The sequence below is a fragment of the Pelodiscus sinensis genome, chromosome 13, assembly GCF_049634645.1.
Source record: "Pelodiscus sinensis isolate JC-2024 chromosome 13, ASM4963464v1, whole genome shotgun sequence".
Taxonomy (NCBI): Eukaryota; Metazoa; Chordata; order Testudines; family Trionychidae; genus Pelodiscus; species Pelodiscus sinensis.
The window spans coordinates 8,317,753-8,323,276 of record NC_134723.1 but is presented as its reverse complement, the minus strand read 5'-3'; the positions used below and the strand labels follow the sequence as shown (position 1 = coordinate 8,323,276).

The 5,524-nt window shown below is 57.2% G+C and overlaps 1 long non-coding RNA gene across 1 annotated transcript; it reads right to left on the bottom strand.

Annotated features, from left to right (window-relative positions):
- Positions 1–2,546: 2,546 nt before the first annotated feature.
- LOC142831276 (uncharacterized) lies at positions 2,547–4,489 on the bottom strand. The gene is made up of 2 exons (XR_012906985.1): positions 3,635–4,489; positions 2,547–3,380 (listed from the first exon to the last, which is right to left on the bottom strand). It is a non-coding gene; the product is annotated as an uncharacterized LOC142831276 (long non-coding RNA).
- Between the last annotated feature and the right edge of the window lie 1,035 nt (positions 4,490–5,524).

The window sequence follows — 5,524 nt, the reverse complement described above, 5'->3', positions numbered from 1 at the left end:
AGAAAATAAAAATGAAACAGTTTTACACTGGTGCAAATTTAATTATGTCAAGAACACAGCAAAGTCTTCTGGCAGCAGCTTACTGAACCATGGCTTGAAAAAAGAAGTGAACTCTAAATTTCTTGTGTCAATCTGTTGACCACCTAATGAGGAATAAATGTAAAAGCTGTAAGATGTGGCAGCTCCACTTGTTTGAAAACCTCAGAGACATATACCCAATTCAATAGAGTTACTAATTTATGCAGGATCCAGAATTGAGAAAACTAAAAAGAAAGGAACAAACTAAAATATACCACAACACTAGGACTCACGGAGAAAAAAATCATAGGGTTAGAAGGGAATGGTTCATTCTAGTCTTAACCCGTACCCCCATGCAAGATGTGGGATTTGTTGTGTCCAAACCATCTAAGACAGCCTCCTTGTGAAGACCTCCATGCACAACCTCCTGAGGAAGTCTGTTCCATTGTCCTACTGTTCTTACTGTTAGGAAGATTTTCCTGAGATTTAATTTAAATCTGCTATGTTGTTATTTGAACTCATCTTCTTTTGGCCTTCCCTGTAGCAAAAGAGAACAATTCCCCGCTCCCCATCATTTTTATGACACCCTTTCAAGAATCCAAAGACTGCATTCACATCCCTCTCTAATCTCCTCTTTTCCAAACTCCATATACCTTGCTTCTTTAGCCTAATTTTAGATGGCTTGCATCCCAACAGTTTGACCATCTCTTGTCTCTGGGGGTATGTCTACACTAGAAAGTTAGTTCGAACTAACGGACGTTAGTTCGAACTAACTTTCCTATGCGCTACACTAGCGCTCCGTTAGTTCGAACTTAATTCGAACTAACGGAGCGCTTAGTTCGAACTAGGTAAACCTCATTTTACGAGGACTAACGCCTAGTTCGAACTAGCTAGTTCGAACTAAGGGCTGTGTAGCCCTTTAGTTCGAACTAGTGGGAGGCTAAGGCTTCCCAGGTTTCCCTGGTGGCCACTCTGGCCAACACCAGGGAAACTCTATTGCCCCCCTCCCGGCCCCGGAGCCCTTAAAGGGCCACGGGCTGGCTACTCACTTTGTGCCAGTTGCAAGGCTGCCAGCACCCGTGCCTGCACAGCCTGCACCTGCCACAGGATGAGCCAGCCATCCGAGGGCTCCCAGCCCTCCACTGCTCCCCACGACCAGCCTGGCGGCTCCCGGGAACCTGCCCGGGGGCGCAAAAGGCGGGCGCCCGCCTGGTCAAGTGCGGAGATCGTGGACCTCATCGAGGTTTGGGGGGAAGCCTCAAATGTCCACGATCTCCGCACTAGCCACCGGAACGCGGCCGTCTATGGACGCATGGCTGCCAGCCTGGCCGCCAGGGGCCACCAGCGCAGCCGGGAGCAGGTGCGCTGCAAGATTAAAGACTTGCAGCAGTCCTACTCCCGGGCCTGCCTGCCAGGGGCTGACCCGGAGGCCTGCCCCCACTTCCATGCCCTGGACCGCATCCTGGGGCCTCATGCCGTCCCTGCCCCCCGGGACGTGATTGACCCCGGGGCAGAGGGACCGCTCCTGGACACCGAGGAGGAGGAAGAGGGCTCTGAGAGCCAGGAGCCTGCTGCCAGCCTTCCCAGGACCCGGGACCCCCGAGGCACCCCACAGAGCCGCTCGCCTGCATCATCAGAGGCCGGGGAGGCATCCACCTGTGAGTACCCTCGTGTTCCCCTTATGTGTACGGGGGGCTGGGGCGAGAGGGAGCCCCGGGACCGTGCGCCTGGGCCTTGCCCACTACGGAGCAGCAGCTGGGGATCCTGCAGGGGCCCTGGCCTTGCAGAGGGGAGCTGGGTTTCACACACCTGGGCCCCTGGGGTAATTGACCGCTGGTCTTCTTGCACCACAGCTGCAGCACCGGGGCCTGCAGGGCGCACCACACCGCCTGCAGCAGCCGCCCGCGCCCGGGCAAGCAGGACAGCCAGGAACCAGGAGGACTACCAGAGGCGGCATCTCCGGTTCCTGGACCGACAGCTCCGTCTCCAGGACCACTGGGTCCAGGAGGACCTCAGGCTGCGCCAGAGGAGTCTGGAGGCCCTGGAGGAGCAGGGCCGTGCCCTGCGAGGCCACCTCCAGAGCCTGCTAGACCGCTTTCCATTTCCTCCTCCCCCTGCTCCCCCTCTTGCTCCCCCTCTTGCTCCCCCTGCTCCCCCTCTTGCTCCCCCTGCTCCCCCTCTTGCTCCCCCTCTTGCTCCCCCTGCTCCTCCTGCTCCTCCTGCTTCTGCTCCTGCTTCCGCTCCTGCTTCCTCCACACCCCCTGTCCTCTCTGCCCCCCCCTCCACAACCATTCCCCACCGACGCCCCCGGACCCGCAGTGTGGCGAGACGGGAGAGGCACCCAGACTCCCACCCCTGAGCTTTCCTTTCCCTTCCTCCCTTCCCTCCCCTCCCCTTCCAGCTCCCTCGTCCCAGGTTTCCCCCTCCCTTCTCCCACCTTCATTCCTCCCTCCCCCACCCCAGTTCTCTGAAATAAACAGACGTTTTTGTTTGAAAAACAGGTGTCTTTATTGTACAGTAGATAGGGAGGGGAAAGGGGAAGGGGGGGGGTAGGGTGGAAGAAGGCCCCGGTGGGGCATGCAGGGAGAGGTCAGTCCTCCTCCTCCTCCACCTGGAAGCTCTCCCGCAGGGCTTCCCGGATCCGGATGGCCCCCCGCTGGGCTTCCCGGACGGCGGCGGTGCGGGGCTGACCGTAGTGTCCAGCCATGCGGTCAGCCTCAGCCATCCAGGCTGGCAAGAAAGCCTCCCCCTTCCGCTCACACAAATTGTGGAGCACACAACATGCCGCCACCACGGGAGGGATGTTGTGCTCGGCCAGGTCCAGACGGGTGAGGAGGCATCGAAAGCGGGCTTTCAGTCGCCCGAAGGCCCCCTCCACCACGATGCGGGCCCTGCTCAGCCTGTTATTGAAGGCCTGGCGGGAGGGATTGAGGTGTCCCGTGTAGGGCTTCATGAGCCAGGGCTGCAGTGGGTAGGCGGCATCCCCCACCAGGCAGACGGGCATGTCCACGTCCCCGACCCTGATGTGGCAGTCGGGGAAGAAGGTCCCGTCCTGCAGCCGCTGGCACACGGAGGAGTTCCGGTACACCCGGGCGTCGTGTGCTTTGCCGGACCAGCCCACATTTATGTCCGTCAACTGTCCCCGGTGGTCACACACGGCCTGCAGGATGACGGAGAAGTACCCCTTGCGGTTCACGTACCGGGACGCCTGGTGTTCCGGGGCACGGATGGGGATGTGCGTCCCGTCGATGGCCCCCCCCGCAGTTGGGGAAGCCGAGGGCGCCGAATCCCCGGATGACGGCGTCCGGGTCGGCGAGGCGGACCACCCTGCGGAGCAGCACCCGGTTGATGGCCTTGACCACCTGCGGAGAGAGACACAGCAAAGCGTCAATCAGTGGGGCGCCCGGGTGGCTGGGAGCGTGCGTGCCCTGGCAGTGCCCCGCGCCCCACTCCCGGAAGCAACCCCCCTGGCGGCGTGTAGTACGGCCGGGACAGCCCGACCCCTCCGGTGCGGGGCGCTTTCGCCTCCTCCCGCCCCCCCCTTTGTCCCTGGGGCGGCCCATCCCCTCCTCGCAGCCCCCCTCCCCCCCGGCTCGGTGGCCGACGAGCACCGTACCTGCATGAGCACTGCTCCGACAGTGGATCTCCCCACGCCGAACTGGTTCCCGACGGATCGGTAGCTGTCCGGCGTGGAGAGCTTCCAGAGGGCGATGGCCACCCGCTTCTGGAGGGGGATGGCGGGCCTCATGCGAGTGTCCCTTCTTTGCAGGGCAGGGGCGAGCCACTCGCAGAGCTCCAGGAAGGTGTCCCTCCTCATCCTAAAGTTCTGGGTCCACTGTCGGTCGTCCCAGCGCTCCAGGACGATGCGGTCCCACCAGTCGCTGCTGGTGTCCAGACGCCAGATGCGGCGGGGCACGCCGGTGTCGGGGCGCCGCCGCGGCTCCTCCACGGCCCCCAGGGCGGCCAGGCGGAGAGGCAGGGGGCTGACGTTCCCCAGGTGGTGCCAGGCAGCCTCGAGCCATTGCTGGCAGGCTTGCAGCAGCAAGTCCAGAACGTGCACCAGAAGGTGCAGGGCGAGCCGTGGCTCCATGTTGCCACCTGCGGCGGTCCCCCCCGAAGGGAAGCACCGACACAGACGGGCACAGAGACCGACGCTTTGCTGTCCCTCGGCGAGGTTGGCAAGCAAGCAGGAAAAGCTGAGAACCGGCTGTCCAGGGGGGGTCCCTTTAAGCACGAGCCTCAGATAGCCTCAGACAGCAGCCACACAAAGCAACTGCTGACCTGATGCCCTGCCAGAACCGGTTTCAGCTGCCCTTAAATGCCCCCCTGCGTCCAATCAGTGTGGACGCGCTAGTTCGAACTAGCAAAACGCTAGTTCGAACTAGTTTTTAGTTCTAGATGCGCTAGTTCGAACTAGCTTAGTTCGAATTAACTAATTCGAACTAAGTTAGTTCGAACTAGCGCTGTAGTGTAGACGTACCCTTTATCTTTCCAGTTATTCTATATCCTTTCTAGTGACCAAAACTGGACACAGTGCTCCAGCAGGGATCAAACCCGTGCCTATTAGATGGTACTATCACTCTTGTGACTTGCATGCTATCCCTCTGTAAGTGCAATTTAAAAGTTCTTGTGCTTTTTCCCCCAACAGCATTACATTGCTGATTCGTGCTGAGATTGTGATCTACCACAATTCCCTGGTCCTCCTCAGCATGCTGCTGTCAAGTCAAATTTCCCCCCATTTTGTATTTGTACATTTGTTTTTTCCCCTTAAGTGTAGCCTCCTACATTTGTCTTTGCTAAATTTCATTCTGTAGTAAATAGCCCTGTTCTCCAATTTATCTCTGAATTTTAGATCTATCCTACAAAGTATTGACAATCCCCCTTTATGGGTTAATTGCGGAAGAAATTTGTATGTGCTAGTTTAGGGGTGGTGAGGCCTGCATTCTTTCCCCCCTTTCCCTTTTCCCTATATCTGATGAGCCAGAAGCAAGTCTTTGGGAACATACACCATTTAAGATAAGTATTATTATCAGTATAGCAAGAACAAGTATAAGATAGGGGTAAAGGACAAGAATGCATAAATAATTCTGTTTACCCTAAGGTACTAATCACGTAAACAGGGCCAAAGAACAAGCAGAACTAGATCAGAACCAGATCGATAACTAACAGCTAAGCCCTACATCAGCACATAACGAGTAACCCCTGGAAATTTCCAAACTGCAAAACAAGGCAAGAGAATTGTATTTAAGGCTGCACCAAAGTACAGCAATTTGAACCTCACCGATGGGCTTTGGGTACCAGCGTCTTGGAAGCTAAGACAACCTCCCACAACCTCCGTAGCCTACCTGGGGTTCCAGACTTGCAGGAAGGAATGGAAGATATGCTGCTTCTTTGTTATATTGTTCTTCCAGTTATGGGGCATAGCTGTTAGCTGTCAGGAAATAAACTACTTGGCTGTGTCTACACTGCACCCCTTTTCCGGAAAAGGGATGCAGATTAGACACAT